A 20,056-nucleotide genomic window follows, 5' to 3' on the forward strand; every position below is an offset into this window, starting at 1 on the left:
TCCCGGTGACCCACCGAGGCCCAGGATGCAGGTGGAAGGTTGAGGAAGAAGGCAGCAGCCAGGCCAGTGACAGTGGGGTCACAGACGCAGGGCTCAGCAGAGCTAACGACAGGGCTGGCTTCACCGGAGCATCGTGTGACCTCTGTGGTCACACAGGGACCCATGCTCCACAGAGAGCCCCAGCCCTGCAGCTGTCATCTGAAATTCTTAGTGATTTCCTCTTTGAATTTGGGGTCTGTGGGTGAAGGCTGACAGGACCACAGAGCGTGGACTGGGGCTTGGAGCATCGGCTTGGTGGTTCTGACCCTCCTCCTGCCTGCCTGCCCAGGACAGGTGCCCAGCAGCTCACTCCCCTGAGGGTACAGGCACCGGAGGGTCCAGGGAACATGCCCCATGTGCCAAGTCCCAGGACCGGACCTCTGTGCCGCTGAAGGTCAGTGTCTCCTTCAAGTATACCGTGCCGGGGCAGGCACACGCTGAAGAGCAAATAAACACCACAACACACGCAGGGAGAGAAAGAAAAAGCAGCTTTCTTCTTTTTTGAACAAGAAGCCCTACACTTCTGTTTTGTGCTTGTCCCTGGAAATGATGTGGCTGACCACTGAAAGGGTACATGTTACATGGGGAGACAGACACAAAGATGTAACATCACCCCCATCGGCCTCCTGCAACAGAAATGGAACAGGTAAGGGATAGAACATTTTATTCCAGACGCTCCTGTGTCCTCCGGCGACGCTCCGCCTTCACCCCAGGCTTCTTTTCTTTCTCGTCCCTCCTATCAAAGCCAGATCTTGGCTGACCCTATGCTGAAAAAAGGTATAGTTATACCATAAAGATACTAAAAGGTACTGTGGATACTCATTCTATAGACACTGAAGATACGCATCCCATACAGGTACTCAAAGATACTATAGGTACTCAGACTGTGAAGATCCTACAAATACTAAAGATGTTCCCACTTCAAAGATCCTAAAAGGTACTAAAGACGTTGATAATGACTTCAGATCTTTACCCCTCGGGGAAGCCAGAACGGTACTGTTGTAAATGATGCTTAACTCAAAGACGTTACTAGTACATAGATATCAAGTACTTTCAAAAGTCAATAGGATAATAATGATAATAAATAGCCATGATGTATTGAATGCCAACATTGCCGGATGTGAATGGTAAACATTCTCTCTAATCCTTACATCAACTCTGAAAGCAACAGAATATCACCTCTATTTTATAGAGGAAGAAACTTCCGCTCGGAGAGACATCTTGCTGCAGTCGTGCAACCAGGGAGGAATGAAATGGAACTTGAACTCATGTTTTTCTGACTCCACGTAAGTAACTTTAAGGCAGCGTAACAGCATCTTACCGCTATGCATAAGGACGGTGCTGGATTTAAGAAGCCAGGAGGGCCCTGAGCAAAAGATAGAGCTCTTCCAGGCCTAGGTGCCTGCGCCCAGAGGGCCGTGGAGACAGGGAGAGAGCGGTTCACGCAACCGGACCCAGGGAGGGAGGGTGGTCCTGACGCTGCCCATCTAAGCTGGCCTCTACTCACCAAGCTCAATGTGACTGGAAAACAGTCAACCCAAATCCTCCACACTTTTAATGCTTTTATTTTTTATTTTTGGGAGAGAGATAGAGAGACAGAGCACCATCAGGAGAGAGACAGAGTGGGACACACAGAATCCAAAGCAGGATCCGGGCTCTGAGCTGTCAGCACAGAGCCTGATGCAGGGCTTGAACCCACAAACTGCGAGATCATGACCTGAGCCTGAGTCAGAGGCTTAGCCAGTTGATCAGCCCAGGTGCCCCTCATCCGCACAGGTTGCTGGAAAGCTCAGATCATGGAGAACTCACACATTTTAAACATTTTTTGAAGTCCCTTTGTGTGCTGTGCTGGGCACTGGTGGGTCCCCAGGCCCCACTGGGTTGACAGCCCTGGCAGGGCTGTGGCTTCAGAGGAGTTGTCCCACAAGCCAGATTAAGGGATACATTCTTCAAGTTAACCCAACACACTGGACCACACACAACGCACACTGAAACAAAAGTTTCAGAGCATTACTGACCCTTTCCATAAAGGTATACACTATTATTTGTCCTACTGGGTGATTTCTTTCTTGGAAATCTTGCTCACGAACAATTGGATTGGCTTGAAGACTCACTGGATGGGGCACAGGAAACTTCTAGTACGAGATACAATCAAGTAATGTGCCAGGAAGTTCCCAGGTTTCTGAAGGGTGATCCAAAGAACAGCCCCTCACCCAGACAGAGGGATCCGGGTGGGCTTCCTGAAAGAAAGGACCTCGAAGCTGAAATGTGATCTAAGAGAGGTAAGCAAGAGCCAGGCCATGCAGAGACTGTGAAGTTCTGTGAAGGAATTCTGACTTAACCCCACGAGACATTGGAAGCCACTGATGGGTAACCCACGGGGCGGTAGTCCTAGGAACTACGGACAGGCACTCCAGCTCTCCTGTCAGGCGTGGCTTCACAATGCATTTTCCTCTCCCTTTTGAAGTCCCGTGGACCCGTGAGACTTGTCTGGTCCAATGAAATAGGAGCCTAAATGATGTGTGTTTTTTTTCTGTGGAAGCTTTAAAAGCTAATGAACAGTATGCCGTGTTTATTTTCCCCTGCCACAGTGACCCTTAGAATAGAATTCAGCAATTCTAATGGATAGAACAGAACGTGGCATGATTCATTGAAGTTAGTCATGTGTGCTAAGAAAAAATATAATAAAGCAGAGGGGAGATATGAAAGCATCTCATGAAGACTTCACTGAAAAGGTAGTTTTTGAGTAAAGTGTTCAAGATGAAGGAGCTAGCCATGCAAATATCTGGAAAGATGGCATAGCAAGCAGCCAGAAGGAGCAGCAAGTGCAAAGGTCCTGAGGCAGGAGTGTGCCTCTCATATTTGAGGAAAAACAAGGGTACCAGTTTGCCTGGAGTGAACCAAGAGAAATAGAATGGGCTGTTTCCCAGGCCCTCTGACTATCTAGCATTCACCCCAGGAGCCACAAACTCCTGTGGATCTACAGAACACACTTTGGGGGGAAAGAGGCCCCAGACTACCTCGGTATGGAAAAGCAGCAGGGACATGGGTGGATCCTGAGGCCATTATGCTAAGCACAATAAGTGAGATGGCTAAAGACATATACTGTATGAACTCACGTGTATGTGGAATCTTAAAAACAAACTCCTGGACATTCCTAGAAACAACTCCTAGAAAAAGGTCAGACACACGGGTGCCAGAGGTGGGCCACTGGGGGAAGGGGTTTGGAGGAAGGGGGTCCAGAGGTACGAACTTTCAGTTATAAGTGTTGGAAATAGAATGCCTAACAGGACTGCAGTTAATACCGTTTCACAGCATATTTGAAAGTTGTTAGGAGTAGATCCAGAAGTTCTCCTCACGAGGAAGCAAATGTGTAACTACATGAAGTCATGAACACCAAACTTACCGTGGTAATCATTTTGCTTCTGCATTGTGTGTGTCAAGTCACTATGCTGTATCATACTGCAAACTTATACAGTGTCACACGGTGTCACACACCAAGCGTAGCTCAACAAAGCTGAAAGAAACAGGGGGCAAAGAGTGGCCGAGCGGCTGGAGGGAACAGAATATTCTCTACTTCCCGGAGGGATCCCTGGAAGCTTACTGCTGGGAGCAGGACTCTTGGGGACCTCTGCAGCAGCAGCGTCACCCTCTGTGGTCAGAGGGGACAACTGTCAAACCTCCTTCTTCAACTCCCTCCTGAGAAGCAACTTGCTTTAGGCACACAAGTTGCACTGAATTGCTGGGATTTTAAATCTCCTCTTGCTAAAAATAAATCTATTGTGGAAAATCCCAAAAGATGAAGCGCATCTCTAACCTCAGGGGGTCGAGCTCCTCCCTGGTGTCCAGGGAGCCGGGCTGCCAGCTCTTGTCATTAGCAGTAATCTGGGGTCGGGAGGGGTTGCCCGGCTGTTCTCAGCTACGTGCGCTGCTTGCTGATTTCCCGGGGGGGGTGCCTCGAGAGGAAAAACACAAACTTTGCTTTAAAACAGTGCCTGTGTTTGTTTATCGGCAATGATCCTCTCCTTAAGATTCTTGGATGTGTGGCTCTCCGGATAGTCCTGAAACCCACCTCGCACCTGATCCCTCCAATGTCTGCGTCCAGAGGGTCCCGGAGATCAGAGCCATGCTCACTAGCCTCTGGCCAGGACTGGAGGGAAAACAGTAACAACAAATCCAAAGCCAGCTCCCATGGGCTCCTCCAGGGTTTCCAGTTTTAAAAAAAGGGACAGAAAATGTCCCCTGTCGGAAGCACTCTGCAGTGACCACTGGGTCCAGACCACCTCTGTTCCTGCGGTCCCCAGGGATGTGGGTGCTCCCCACCTTCCACAGGGACTTAACAGTAAGAGCTGCCTTGTGTGTGCATGAAAAGCTGCGTGTATTTTGATCTTGCTTTGCTGCAAAGGCACACGCTTATTCCCAGGTGGTCTCCTGGTCACAGCAGGGACCCAGAGCGAGAGCGCAGGTGGACTGGAGCGACCCCAACCCCAGCATTGGAAAAGGACAGTAAGGCACATGCACCACCAAATATTTTAGCTGTTTTATCTCCGTGCAGAACATCACGTGAGCAGCTGCTAGATCGGAGACTAAATTATGAGTTAGGCATAGTCTCTGCCTCCTGGTGCAGCCATATAGACCATATGTCGTACATGCCTATATGCACATATATATGTATGAATGGATAATTGATAGCATCTGACTCTTGCAAGAATACGTGTGCGAGAAGCTAGAGAAGAGACGGGTAGGGGTGAGGGGATGTGCAATGAAGGGAGAAAGTCTGCAAGATGAAAATAAGGAGCATTTGCCTGGGCCTTGGACGAGCAGGGAGGAGGTCCTGATGGAAGCTCAGCACGTCCAGGTGCTGGGCCCGTGTTACGGGGTGGCACGTACCGAAGGGGCGTCAAGCCATGAGCCCTGGGCCTTCGCTCTAACCACCCCCAGGAAGGGCGGCTGCACCGTTCTGTCACTGCCTACATCGCCAGTCATCACCACACTGTCACACGCACACCTAAAGGAATTATGTCCAAGGTCCAGGCCTAGTAGACGGTCTGCAAACATGCATAACGTTCAGTAATAACAAGGGTTTATTGAACACCTGGTACGGACAGGAACCCACTGGGCTTTTCATGCTTATTGTCTAACTTATTTTCCCAACAAACTATGCTGTTATTGTTATTCTTGTGTTGTAAATGGAAGAACTGAAGTCCGGAGATGAAGTCTCTACTGTAAGGAATTCACAAATGAGCTGCAGGGGTGGGACCTGCACTGTGAAGAGAAGCTGGAATTGACAACAATGACGAACGTCTGTTGAGCACTCGCCCCGTAGTGGCGCCGGGCCAAGGGCTTGACGTGTGTGCATCATGAGGTTTTGCAATACCCTACCAAACAGATGCTGTTATTGTACCCATTTTACAGAGACGAAAACTGAGGCACAGAGAGATTAAAGAGCTTGCCCAACATCACATAGCTAGTCCAACTCTAGAGCCGGGAACTTACAAGCTGAACTCTGACAGCTCACTTCCGCCCACCCGGGCCTGGCCCATGGGGTGCAGAAAATGGGGACGAAGGAAACATGGCGGAGGGGGCACACACGGTTGGCATCACTAGTGAGCATGGCTCGGCTGAGCCTTCTAGGAGGGGTGGACGAAGGACGCTGCGGTGGCCGGAGGTAGGACACAGGCTGGTCCAAGCCAGCAATCTCCAAGTGGCATCCGTGTCCTTCAAGAGCTCGCCCCATCCAGGGTTTGACTACAGTCTTGCAGGCTGGAGCACTTGATTTTCTTAGCTCACCGAGAAACAAGTCCCATTTCAGGGACTGTATGATATTAACATTCACCATCTATAAACTTGGGATATCAGTTGTTGTTTTTTTAATCAAGAATTATATGGTCCTGAGACAGAGTAGTTCCGTTCACTTGACCGGTATATCCCTGCATGTAGAAAGCCAACTCATAATCAGATAATTACTCCTATCTGTTGAGTTCTTACTCTGAAATAGACACATGAGGAACTATCTAAATAAGGAAAATGAAAGGGATAAATATCCAATATGTAATGACATCACACTAAGATGAACCGATGTGTCTACCTCCCCAGCGATGGTGGTCTAGCCAGTGAGACAGAAATACTTGAAACAGAACGGTCACATTGCTCACTTTCATCACCAAAACAGGGCCGACCATAATACTGCAAGTCCATTGGCCCAAACTCTGTCTCCTTTGTATGGTCACTGCCTTGGTGACTCTTTTTGTCTTGTGACTGAACAGTGTTGCTTCTGATTAACACCTGCTTCCCGTAGGTGTGTTAATACATTCAATCAGGTTCCTGTCAAGTCTTGCCACCCAGGGAACCGTTCTGCCTCCGGAAGGTGACTCTGCAGCTCTCCGCTCTGTACAGATCTTAACATTCAGTTCTCAGCGGACAATCCTGGTTGCCTCATCTACAGATTCTCGGGAGAGACCTCACTTCAGCCCCCACAGACAGGCACCATCAGAAAAAGATGCCCAACATGCTGGTAAGCAGGGAGTTTTACTGAAGCAGAAAGCTTGTACGGGGAAACTAAAATTGGAGACTTGCATCGGATCACGGAGCGCCAAATGCTAGAGTCGTCTCTCTCCAAAATCACCTCTGAAGTCTACTATTGCGCTGGACACCAAGTGGATCAAAGCCAAGAGAGGTCTGTGTCTGTCTACCTAGGTGCACACACGTGCACAGAAGACCTGCTGTGTGTGAGGCTTGTAGTCAGAGTAGACATTACCCCATCACCTGCAGGATTATACATTCATTTATTCACTTTTAAATTCATTTTTGTCATTCACTCAATCTCTACATATTTATTGGGTGCTTTCTATGGGTAAGGAAATAATCTCAGAAAGACATCTTCTGATCTAACCAGGGCTCTGTTCCCCGCCCCCCCCCACCCCAGCTTAACACAGAAGAACAGACTCAAGAGGGGGGAGGAGGTACATACTCTGTAACCTGACCAAACTCAGCGGGTTCCCTGCAAAAGAGGTACTGAACCGGGTAAGAGTATGGAAGATAAGACCATCCCTCGCTTCTCCAAATCTAAACCCTGGCTAGGGTTGGAGAAAGTGGAAGAGATGAAGTCTGAGTCTGATTTGGGATGTGAATTTTAAACTTGAGTGCCCTGTGGCGTTCAAATACCAAAGGTGCCCATAAAATTAAAGACTTTGTCTAAGGTGCCAAAGGGCAAAAAGAGAACATAGTTGGAAGCAGACACTGGAAAATAAGAAACTTAAACCTCGTCCATAAACATTTAGAGGATTATTTCTTGGTCCAATTCTCCCCAGCCCAGTGCCCTCATCATCTGTGCTTTCTTCTCCACCAGCTCTCACTGGACTCTGCAAAGACCCCCTGCTAGGCCCGTCTCCACCTCCTCTTGCCCATACCCCAGCCGTTTGCACAGACAGTCAGTTTTGAAAAACCTTGTGGTCAAGTTCACCCTCTGCTTAAAACCTTCTATCTCATTCCCATTGCTCTGAACAAAAGGCAGATAGCAAGAGCAGAGATTATGGTTAGTGGGACATACCAGGGAATCCGATGTGCTGGGTTTAATCGTGGCTTTAATCCTAGCTTTGGGCCAGTAAATTGCTGCCCCCACCTCTGTGCCTCAGTTTCCTCAGTAAAATGGGGGATAATAACAGAAGCGTCTGCTCACGGCGTGGCCGCGAGGATCTAACGTGTAGGTAAGTGTTACGCTCACAGAACAGTGCCTGGCTCACACCAAACACTCTACAGAGTCCCAGGTTGTCGTTATCTTGGGGAGCTGAAGATCTGGAGCTCAGTTCACCAAGAGTGGAGCGGGCTGCCAGATGAGAGTGCAGAGGCAAGCTCATGCCTGGATCCTCACTCCCTGGCAAGGAGCCTGGCATGTAGGAAGTGTTCAATAAATATTAGTTGGATGGATGGATGGATGGAGATAAAGTCCTCCTCCTAAACAAAGGCTCTGGCCCGAGGCCTCGAGTGCTGCTTGCACAGGACCCCGACGCCATCTGTACATCCCCCCTTCCCCAGCTCTGAAGGCCTGCGCGAGGGGCTGCGGTAACTTAGCAACCAGATGCTTCCATAGAGACGAAGCTGCAGACAATGAAATCAGGTGCCCGGCCCCACCGGCAGTGGGGAGCAGAGCATGTGCGAACGGGAGCCCGCGCCGGCCCCATCAGGCCTGGCCACCGAGGTCACGAGCAGGCCTGGCCCCAATTCACCCTGGGTTTCTAGAAGGAGGATCTGTAATAGACAAGATGGCTCTTTCTGGAAGTGTGGGAGGTAGAACAGGCTCAGGAAGGTGACGGACAGGAAGCCCTTGGGGACATCCTGGGCCAGGAGAACCGCAAAAGAACCGGGAGACCTTCGGTACCCCAGGCTCAACAGTGAAGGCAGGAGATTGCAGACGGGTCCAAACAACCCGGAGGTCGGCCACCACGCAAGGTCCCAGGCTGGTGGTCAGAGGAGACCCCAGGCTCCTTCACAAGCCACACTTAGATGACCTCGCATGCTAGGGCAGAAGCAGCAGGGAAAAGCACTTGAAGACGATGGACTAGAAAATGCAAAACAGGACGCAGCCCGCTGAGGGTGGGTCCCTGCGCTGGCAGGCAGGCGGCAGGATTCTGGTAACCAGCCCGGATGTGCCTCCACTTGGCTGCAGGCTTCAATTTTTCCATCGTGAAATAAGGGGCTGGACGAGAGGGGCCCCAAGGTCCCTCCAGAGCTGGTGGCCGCGACTCCGTGCTAATTCCCACCCTGCCCTCCAAAACGCCCTACTCACAGTATCCTGTAAAAGAACAAAAGAAAAAGAAAACAACAACAAGAAAACACAACAAAAAATCCCAAGTTCTGTTTCCCAGGGCGCCACTGTTCTCCGGCCAAATCAATTTCGCAGTAACTTGTCTGGAAGATACAAGCATCGGTGTGTCCTGCTCCCCCCACTTCGCAGCCTACTGGCCCTCGAGTTCTGCTCCGCAGAGCCAGAGGGGTGTTCAAAGTTGCCCCGAGTGAGAACATGAAGCGGGTAGGTCTGGGAGGGGTTAAGATGCCTGGAATCTAAAGGACACCAGACAGACCCTTTGCACCAAGCACCCAGAGCCACGGCCTGGGAGAAGTGAGGGATCAAGTAAGGTCCAGGGGGACAATCAGACCCGACATCCTGGCAGGGCCTTCTCCGATCATGAAAGGCAGGAGCCAGGAGTGGGGCCGATGATGCTAAGTGAGAGGGGGTGCTTGCTGCGTGACCCCACCATCAGGGCAGGCAGAGGAGGGGCCCTGGGAGCAGCACCAAGAAGAGTGGCAAGCCCGGCGGGGCGGGGGGAAACTTGGGGGGCACAACGCAGCATGGCGGCGGCAGCAGGGCCCAGCAAGCCTGCCTGCTCGCTTCCCAGTGCTGAGAAACCAGCTCTGGGAAGGGACCGTACCAGGGAAATGCCTGCCAAAAGGTGGTCACCTGCAATGAGGCAATAAACGGGGTAATTACCGGGTAATTACCGGCCTTCCAAGTGTCTGGGACACTGCGGGTGAGATCTCGCCCAACTCAAGGCCTCACGTCTCCCTCGGGCCGGAAACCCAGCTGAAAATTAGACAGTGCGGATGGGCCAGGGGGAGGCTGCTTTGTGAGCATGAACTTTACCGTTTCTTTCCTCTCTGGCCTTTCCCGCTCCTCTGGCACACGTTCAAGGCTCTGGGTCTGAGCCCTGGCTTTGTGCTGGGAAAGGGGCTGCGGCCAAGATCCAGCCCCCGCCCGGCCCCTGCATCTCTGACCCCCAGAGCCAACGCTGCCCCACCTGCTTGGTCCCACTCCACCCTGCTCACCCCCAGAGCAGAGCCCCCCAGCGCTCTGACAGACCCAACTGCCGGCAAGGCGTCCAGGACACGGAGCAGAGGTCAACTCCATTGTGTTGCTGCAGGCTAGGGACTTGGTGTCAAAACGCACCTTCTTTGCATAGTCTTCTCCTTGAGCCCTGGGTCCTACCCCTAGAGCTCTTTCTCCCCATTGGCCAAGTTGGGCTAGTTAACCTGTAAAGCATGGGCGCCATTAAACATGCAAGTGGTCTAGAACGACTGGAGACAATGAGGAAAATGGGCTCGTTGGCCCTGGCTGAGGACAGGGTAGAGGTTCGGGGAGAATGCGAACATGAACACAATCGTTTTTGTGGTGTCTTTTTATAGACCGCATGTCACTTTGTTAGTTTAGGAGCATTAAAAATGTATAACATAGAGCTTGTTCTATTCATAAAATGATCCTCTTTGGCATATTAAAATTTAAAGTATAGTTTATTCAGGCAGTAATTACACTTTTACTAATTGAATTTACCTTTAAATATTTCAAAGTTTTGTAATAAATTGAGCTGCAAGATACTGAGCCTCAAGGTGTTTGTATTCAATGGTGTTTGAGAAATAGGCAAAACCTGGGGGAAAGAAATCACCAGCATGGGAATAAAGTGGGGAAAGCTTTCATTTTCTGGCATTTTCTAGTACCATAAGGACAAGAACCTACGTAATGTGGGACATGGTCCTTCACGTTAGAAGTCGCCTTCACATACATTAGATTTTCACAACAAAAGTAGAGAAAGACGTTTGCATTTAAAAATAAGGAAAATGGCACTGAGGGAAGCGGAGCAACCTGTCCAAGGTCACAGAGAAATAGCAGAGCTCAGGCTGGTCTTTGGAACCCAAATCCCAGGCACATTCAAGGTCAGAAAGATTCTTGACCAAGTGCCCATAATGGATTGATAAGATAGGATATATACAAACAATGGGAAATCAGTCAGCCTTAAAAATGAGTGAAACTCTAATACCTGCTACACCATGGATGAACCTTAAAAACAGCATGCTAAGTGGAATAAGCCAGATAATAAATAACAAAAAATTAAATATCGCAAGATTGCAGTTATGCAAGATGGGGCTTAGACCAGGCAAATGGAATGATGTGGGGGGGGGGGGGCGGTAGATGGGGAATTCTTGTGTAATGGGGACAGAGCTTCAGTTTGGGAGGATGAAATCACTGCCGTGAATTAGTCCCACCGAATCATACATTTAAAAATGGTTAGAATGGTAACCGAAAAAAGGAAAAGATTCCTCAAATGTAATTTCTGCTCCCAAGGAATCTGTTTTGTTTATTCAACCATGCCTTTCAGGACTTCCTGCTGCTTCCACGTCCTCCTTTTCTTTTTTGCACTCGGAGAACCAAAGAACAAAAGCTCTGCCCAGACTCCTGCAAGATTCTGTTATGAATCACCCTAAACCAATTGGATACCTTCTGTAGATAGTGGAGGGCCATGCTCTCATTCCCAGGGGGGATGTCACAATAAACAACTTTCGGGCCGGACTCTCTCTCGTGCATACAAATGTTTATTAGCAAGCTGGCCGCAAGCAAATAATCTTTCCAATAAACAAAGAAGTTGCAGCCTCTGACCTTTGAGGCCACTGTGACAGCACATTGCATGAGGATGTGGCGGGTTAGGAGTCAGGCTTTGAAATTCCGATTAGTGGCTGTAAATAGAACTAGTTTAAAATCTTAAGGTGCTGTTCCGAAGAGCATATGTTACTACCGGACTTGGTAAATTTATATACCTTTCCCATATAGGGCAGGGTGGGTTCTGGTAGAACATTCTGGCCAACGTGGGTACATATTTCAAACTCTACTTGTTTCAAAAGAAAGCCATTTCTAACATCCATTATGCTAATTAGCAAAGCCTCTAGTGTTGATAAGAGAAAGAGCTGAAAATCTTTCTGTAGCCGCCCAGAGAGTGTGGCTTCTGCTTGAGGTCTTTCAAATGTTAACTATCCAACCCTGAAGTGTGTGTTCCTGATTAAGATTCTTCACGTGGTGACAAATCGCCCCCTAGAATTTTGATCCAAAGGAGATCTCTCCGTTAGGGTTGGCAGATAAAACACATACAGCACTTGGGACATACGTACACTAGGAAATATTTGGTATTTGTCTGAAATTCACATTTAACTCTATGTTCTGCATTTTTATTTGCTAGATTTGGCAACTCTTTTCACACTCTATGCTGTACTGAAGTATTTTGAAATAAACTACAGAAATATAACCTATACCTTTTGTAGGAAAGGGACCTTTAAGTTAATGTTTCACTGCCTTGTGAATATTCCCAAGCCTGCCTTCACACTCTGCAGGAGGCTGACTGGTCTGAGCAGGCAAACCCACTAGCTACTCCTCTTAAAGGTTCATGGAGATGAAGGGGTGTTCCAGGTCTCTCTGTGGGCCTTCACTCTCAGTCCTTTGACACAAGAGAACAAAACGGCTGACATCGAGATCAGAATTCAGCAAGACCCACAAGCCAAGAAGTCCTGAATCTCTCTTCTGTATGTGTGCAAAATGGTATTGCCCCCGGATGCAGGAAAGGGTCTTAGACTCCTCCATGGGATACTGCACTGTTCATTTTTGGTGGACAGAATTACAACGATCTGATATTCTAGGTGGTTTCACATTAAAATCTCTTCCTTGCGTAGAGGGACTTAGAATTCACCAGTAGAGGGTGGGTAGGGAGAGGAATAATAAAGACAGGATAATAGCACCTTAGCTGAAAGATTTTAATCATTCTAAAATAAAACGAATGTAATTTTTGCCCCTAAAATGAGTTTTATTTTTCAGAATTTTTCTAATTTTAATTTTTATTATGGGGGGGGAACGTAATGCTCAGGGCAAAAATTGAAACATGAAACACTCCTCAAGAATCTGAAGAAGGCAAAAGACCTGTTCTTGACTAAAGGAGCCAGAGAAGCTGAATGGTTAAAAAAAAAAAAAAAAAAAAAAAAAAAGAGGCAGTGCCCCTGGATCTGGCCCCGGTCCCTCAAGAGCTGCTGGGAAAGGTCACAGAGCAGGTCAGACCCCCCACATGGTGCTCGGGGAGGCGGGGCTCCCAGCACCCCGGTCCTACAGCTGCAGCTTAATAAAAGGTATGATTGCCATGGCAACCTCAGTAACACTTTCAAATAGATGGCCAATTATTATTCACTCATTTACTGTTTATTGTAGCGATGCCAATCACAATGAACTCCAGGAGTGTATTAATGGAGATGTGATCTGAGCCTGGGGGCCCCGAGGGGACCGGCATTGTAAAGCCTCATTCATTAGCATAGCGTGCTCAAGGTGGGTGGGCACGCGGCCACTCCCCCCGGCACAGCCCCAGCGTCGGGCACACTCACAGGCCCAGCGGGCTGGACACGAGCAAGAGGTCACTCCCTGCAGGACTCACTCCCCCGCAGCAAGGCCCCCGCGCAGCCGCACATCCTCACCGACCGGCGGGCGGGCCGCTTGCTCAGCCCCCGCAGGCTTTTTCAGCAGGCGTTTTATTATGTTCGCCTTCTCTCTGGACCCTTTCCCCATTTCAAATTCTATAAGCAAACGCGCTGCATTGTTAAACCCTGGCCAAGCCCTGGGGTGGGCGTGAGGGAGGTGGACCAGACTGTTTCCCCAAACCCATGACTGGAATGGAGGCTTCAGGTCACTGGGAGGGGAAACGTAGGTAGGGCTCCTCCTTTTATGAAGGCGGTCCACCTACCCCGGGGCCTGCTCCCAAGTGGAGGTCACGGGAAGACAGGTTGGTTTCTTGGACGGATTATGCCAGGCATTCCCAGAAAAGGAAGAAAGAAAGGGCTAGCTGGGAAACCAGGGATTTCTAAGACTAGTCAGGGAAGAGGGTCTCCGGGGGAATGGCTTATTGTGTCCACAGAGCCCCAGCAAGATACCCTTCCTGTTCTCTGATCTGTTACAGGAGACGCAGAACCACTCCACACACCCCTCCGGGTTCACGTAGGTCTGGTCACGGTGAAGTCAACGGGACCAGTGGGAACAGAAGACCAGTGCCTGTGCTGTGTGTGACCCTGGCCCAAGGGAAAGAGTCTGCAAGAGTCTCTGCCATCCTGGTGGAAGGGGACCCTGAGGTCAGATCTCACTTAATTCAAGAAGTAAATAGAGGAGTAAGCCATTCCTTGTAGGCTAGAGTACTTGGTAAAATCCAGTCTGGCTACACTGGCTTGCAGCTTGTTACCAGGGAGACACCTACCCTGAGACAGCCTGTTCTTCAGGGGGGCAGCTCATCCTTGCCCTGCCTGCTTGTTTCTGGGGTCCTGAGGCTCAGAGCCCCACGCTGCCGAATCCTGCAGCACCTCCCACTCCCTTTGCCAGTCAGGACGGCAGACAGACGCCGGTGGGAAGGTGTGAGATGACTCATTGCCTTAGCTGGTCTCTGCCCATGCTCAGGATGTGGGGGCAGTGCGAAAGACAAAAAAAAATCCTGACACTTGTTAAAACGAGGAGGAAGACTTCATTGGGGACTATCAGGATTGTGGAGAGAGACTCAAGTCCAAATCCAGCAAGGACAAGTGGGGATTTATAGCCAAGGAGCAGAGAGAGAGAGAGAGAGAGAGAGAGAGAGGGTCAGCAGTGGGTAGAAAATGACCGAGAGCAGACATCAAGGGTAGGGGGTGGTTGCTGCTGAAGGCAGGCGGGGGGTGAGAAGACCTCAGGTGGCAGGGGGCTCTCTCTAAACTGGGGTTCGCAGGAACCTGGCTACAAGTAGACTCTGCAAGGGTGAGCTCAGAAGCCCAAGGTCACAGCCAAGTAGAGAAGACTGTTCAAAGGAGCCTGACCAGTTTGGTCAGCGGGGAGTCTTGACCCACAACCACCGGAAGGGAGGTGGGGACAGGGAGGGGCAAATCTTTTCTTTTGGACAAGGTCAGGAAGCACTAGGGAGAGAGTGGCTACAAAGCAAAGCTCAGAAGGCTGGATGAAACCAACAGGAAGCGGCCCCCTACGCTGCGTTTAGGCTAATGTCAGGGCTCCTAGCTGCGGTGCTAAGGCATTTCAGAGATCCAAGAGATTGTCCTGCCCCTGGCTTTCCCTCAGAGAGGGATGCAAATCCTACCTCCAGTAGTCTGCTCTCTAGTGACCTCAGATACGCCCCTTGCAAGCTCATTTTCCTCTTGGGTGGGGGGGCGGTGATGCTAGACCACCCTTGGGAATCGATGAAGGTCCCCGAAACGTGTTTACAAAGCCCGGGGAAAGTGCTCAGTGAATGCGAGCTCCACGTCCTCACCACAGTCCCGAGGGCCGAGGAGAGAAAGGCTCCTTCTTCCAGTCTGCAGGGAGAACCTGGAGGATTTTCGTCCCTTGTGATTTACACCCCGCTGTTGGGGCCATTCTCAGTTCCCTGTCAGCACACGGTCAGGTCAGCATTCATCCATCTGGAGGATTCTCGCCTCCTCCCACCCCCAGGAATTCCTGGGGAGCCAGCACACCTGCTCCAGCTCCTTCTTTCCATGGTGCTGAGGTGCAGAGAGGGCTGGGGAGTGGCAGGGTGACAGAGACCTGCCGCAACCACACTAAGGGGACAGTGGTGCCAACACCTAGGACAGGACTCCTGGCTCTCGATCAAATGTTTCTGAAAGGAGACCCAGGGGAAGCTTTGAGGGGGCGTGCCTGGGCATGGATCTCACCAAGAACAGTGCCCAGAAAGCAGACTCAGGTCAGGAGTGTGCAGAGGGAGAGCTCAGAAAAGTTTGACTAATTCCGCTCAAGAACGTCCAGGACACTTTCTGTGCCATGAACTGACTGCACGGGACACTGAGAACACGGAAGTAAAGAAGTCTCAGCCAGGAATGTCAAAGAACACCCCCTTATCGGATGGGGAATACGGTAGAATCAGCCCAGCGCTGTGGGAACACGAACTAGGACTACTGAGTCTGCCCGGAGGGTCCGGAGAGACCTCCCAGAGGAACGGGGTGTTCATTTTGCTGTTCAGAAAAGGGACAGAGACCTACATGTGCAGAGCACCGGGGCGGGGGGCAGGGTTGGGAGGAGGGGGAGGTGAAAACCCGTGGCTGCTTAGGGAGCTGGGGCTCCAGCTAGAGATGGAGAGGAACACCAGATGACAGGGTAGGAGAGGTCTGGGGGAAAAGCATGCGTGAAGCAGGGAGTATGGAGATGTCACCGAGACAGTCCTAGCAAGAGACAAGGTCAATATGGACGGGAATTCTGGCTCCCTCACTCACCAGCCATGGGATTCCAGGCAATTCCTTTAGTCTCACGGATCCCCAGGACCCAGGCTTATAAAATGGGGATACTAGACAATACCTCCTTTGTGGTTGTGAGAACACATGGGACAGGATGGGCCACCGAACACAGTGGTCCTGGCTTATGTGGTAGGCATTCAGTACACGTAGGCAAAGTCACAGAAGAGATATGTTTGAAGTGAAGGATGTCGAAGTGTCCAGCGCATAGTAGGCACTCACATAGCCGTAGAGAGAATAACAAATTCAATCTAGGAGACAGGTGAAAAAAGAGTCAAAGAGGATCTGAAGGTTCTAGAATGATCTTGTAGATGGGCACTGAAGGTCAATAGGCAGGAGTCAATGTGGCTGCCTTGGGAGCCCTCCTGATCTACTCTCCTGACTTCCAATTCTTCCCATGTGCTGACGGTGGCCTTGTCCTTGCTGCCCCAACCCTGGGAGGGGGCTGGTCCTCTCTGGGGTTCATTCCCTACATAATTTGAAAAGATAAATGCATATGCACACAGGCACAGTCCTTCAGTTTTCCATGGGTGGGCAACCGTTCTGATCCCTGGGGAGACGCAGCAGAAAACAGTCATCATGTTTGGTACCAACCATTTGACCTGTGGGTCAAATGCATCTCCTATCTTCCAGATGCTGGGCTCAGGGCCTTATTCTATGAATCCTTACAATAAACTTGTGAGTTTGGTATGATTATCATCATCTGCACTTCACTCTAGAGGAAAATAGGTCCCAGAGAAGCTAAGGGACTGGTCTAAGATCCTATAGCTTGTTAGCAGTGAAGGAAGAATCCAACCAGATTACCTCACCTCAAAGCCATTGATGTCCCCATTGCCCTTTCTAAAAGGGCCAGCCACTGAAAGGGAAGAGGAGTGCGTCTCCACCTGTTCTGGTTGCTTATAAGCAACAGAAATCGGTTTCCTACAGTTCTGGAAGCTGGCAAGTGGAAGGTCAAGATGCCAGCAGATTTGGCAACCGGTGAGGGTCCACTTCCAGGCTCATTGACTTTACTGTCTCCTCACACAGTGGAGGGGGCAAGAAAGCTTTCTAGGGTACCTCCTACAAGGGCACTAATCTCACCTAGGTGGGCTCCACCCTCAGGACTTAATTACTTCCCAGAGGCCCCATCTTCTAGTAAGGTCACCTTGCAGGTTCAGATTCAATATAGGAGTCTTGTGGGGACACAAACGTTCAGGACACAGCAGATAGGAACACAGGCACCATCAGGGTATGAAAGACTGAAGAGTGGATATGGGGGCAGTACATTTATGGTGCGTCCCATCCTCCAGCCTTGATGGGGGCAGCACCACCCAGCCGACTCACCCTCACCTTGAACAGTAGCTACTGGCTGAATCCTGCATTTTCTGCCTATGTCATTCTGTACTCTCCTCTGAGCTCCCTCCCCAACACCCCATTATTTGTCCCAATCCCCACAGGGGGCTGGCCCCCTTCAGAGAGTCACCCACTCTCCAAGTACTCACAGTCCTAAGGAGATTGGGCACACAGAGGAGGAACCAATTCCCAAAGAAAAATAGGCTGGACTGGCCAACCCAGACAACTGAACACAGATCTCTCGACGCCTGAACAAGTTCTTAGGGCCACTGAGACTCAGACCCAGACACCCAGTTACAGAGCCCCCTCATCTGGGAGGCCTCCCTGACCGCATCATCTAGAATAATTGTTGTTGTGGGCTTAACCACATACTGGGCGTTTTATAGAGCACGTTATGTATATTTCCTTATTTAATACCCCCCAGCAACCAAATGAGTAGATTCTACTGATCCCAGGTCAGAGATAGAGTAACTGAGGCACAGAGAGGTTAAGTCATCTGCCCCAAAGCCCACGGCTAGGAAGATACAAGAAAGGATACAGATGGACAGCCAGATGAAGGAATACACAGGATGAGGTATGGAAGGGTCCCAAGTACAGGACTTCTGTCCCCATAGACTTGGGGTGCACCACCCTCCCACCATGTGGAGGTGTTCAACTTGGAGCTTTCTGAACTCAGTGCTTTGGGGGTTTTCACAGAGCCTCCCTCCAATAGCATGATCAATTATTAGCTCCACGGTCCCTTTTCTCTCCCCTGAGGTAGGGGTAGGGTTAGGGGGAGAGGTTCTGGCCCTCAAATCCTACCTTGATCTTTCAGAAAGCAGTCTCCATCCCCAAGCTATCTAGGGGCTCCCTGCCACCAGCCATCTCCTTAACACACAAAGACATTTTTATGACCCAGGGACATTCCGAAAGATTTAGAACCTCCGTGTCAGGAACCAGGGTCAAAGAGCAAATATATTTAGATCACAGAATTTGAAATTCATGATGAGTGATGAGCCAGTAGGGCATGAGGACGTTGGAACAATGCCATCGTGGGAGGGCTGATCGGGTCCCTGGAAGGACGGCCTCCTGAATTGGGTCCCTCGAAGGCTGCCCACCCTCAAGGGAGTCCCGGGCAAGGTGCTTTAACTCCTGAAGCCTTATGGGAATAATACTTGGCTTAAGTCAGGAGGTTTCATGGGGATTTAATGGGATAATGGACACGGAACACTTTATAAACCGTGAAGTACCATGCAAATAGGAGGCTTTGTTATAGATCAACACACGCATGCCCACACACGTACCTCCACAGGTACCCGTTCGTTCATACACACTCTTGCTCCAAAGAGGAATTAGCATAATGATGCAGCCCCCTGTGAAATCACATGCTGGGACCTCCCTCTGCCCCCGATCCTCCCTCCAGCATTACCCACTTAGACTGAGTGTGTTCAGGAAGATTGAGGAGGGGCTGAAGAGCTTCGAGGAGAAGCAGGTGGAGCTGGGGCAGACTGCTCAGCCCACACCTGCCCCTTCTGCCCGACGTTTGCTCTCGTTCGTATTTCCTTAATGCACAGCACCTGAGAACCATAGAAACAGCCCAGCCCTGGTGGAAAAAATGCTCATCAGAGCAGGGCTAACCCTGGAGAGGGGCTTCCCATTTAGCAGCTTACTTTGGGTGCCCCCATTCACTCATCTTCTAATGCAACGCAATTTACTGAGCACCTACTAGATCTGCACAGAACTGCACTTCATGCTGGGAATGCAATGATAAAGTCAATCCTGGTTTTGAGATACTTACAAAGGCAGCTCCACAACCAAGGCCAGGGAATGTATGACAGCGAGCACACTCAGGAGTGATGGGCAGCTTTCTGCGGGGCAGAGTAGACTGACCAAGTACTACCAGACAGCTTGGAGATGAAGAGGTCAAAGAAAGGGACCCAAACCCAAGAGCCCTCGATGCCATGCTGAGCAAGGGCTTCGTTCAGTGTGCAACAGGGAGGCACTAAAGGATATTAGAAAAAAAGAGGGGCATGGGCCGGACAGATTTTTTTTAGTTTTCCCCTCTTTTACTGTATTCCTCTTCAAAACTGCTAAGTTATGTAAGTATGCTAAAACCAATGAAAAAATATGAAGTTATAGGAAGAAAATCTTCGCTATCTCTCTGCCCCATTTCTATTATGCCTCTGTCCAGATGGTTCTCAAAGCATGTTCCCAGGAACAGCAGCATTGGCATTGTCTAGGTGCTTACTAGAAATGCCATCTGATTATAGTTAATACTACATTGGATGTTTGAAAGTTGCTGACAGAGATTTTAGAACTTCTCATCACTAGAAAAAAGCCGTAACTATACCTGGGGATGGATGTTAAGACCAACTGGTACGTGGTAGGGGCACCTGGGTGGCTCAGTGGGTTAAGTAAGCATCTGACCTCAGGTCAAGTCATGATCTCACAGTTCGAGAGTTCGAGCCTCGCATCAGGCCTACTTCAGCATAGAGCCTACCTCAGATCCTCTGTCTCCCTCTCTCTCCTTCTGCCCCTCAGGTGCTCTTGCACTCACTCTCAAAAAGAATAAACATTTAAAACAAAGATCCACGGTGCTAATCATTTCACAATAATGTATCAATTATGTTCTACACCTAAAACTCAGGTTAGGTCAACT

The 20,056-nt window shown here is 49.9% G+C and overlaps 1 long non-coding RNA gene across 2 annotated transcripts; it reads right to left on the minus strand.

Moving 5' to 3' along the window:
• Positions 1 to 512: 512 nt before the first annotated feature.
• LOC115272321 lies at positions 513 to 18,262 on the minus strand. 2 transcript variants are annotated; one of them, XR_003900359.1, is made up of 4 exons: positions 18,220 to 18,262; positions 3,857 to 3,995; positions 3,446 to 3,556; positions 513 to 665 (listed from the first exon to the last, which is right to left on the minus strand). It is a non-coding gene; the product is annotated as an uncharacterized LOC115272321 (long non-coding RNA). The 2 variants fall into 2 exon arrangements; XR_003900358.1 differs by lacking the exon at positions 513 to 665 and adding an exon at positions 672 to 806.
• Between the last annotated feature and the right edge of the window lie 1,794 nt (positions 18,263 to 20,056).

This window comes from Suricata suricatta, chromosome 11 (genome assembly GCF_006229205.1).
Source record: "Suricata suricatta isolate VVHF042 chromosome 11, meerkat_22Aug2017_6uvM2_HiC, whole genome shotgun sequence".
Classification (NCBI taxonomy): domain Eukaryota; kingdom Metazoa; phylum Chordata; class Mammalia; order Carnivora; family Herpestidae; genus Suricata; species Suricata suricatta.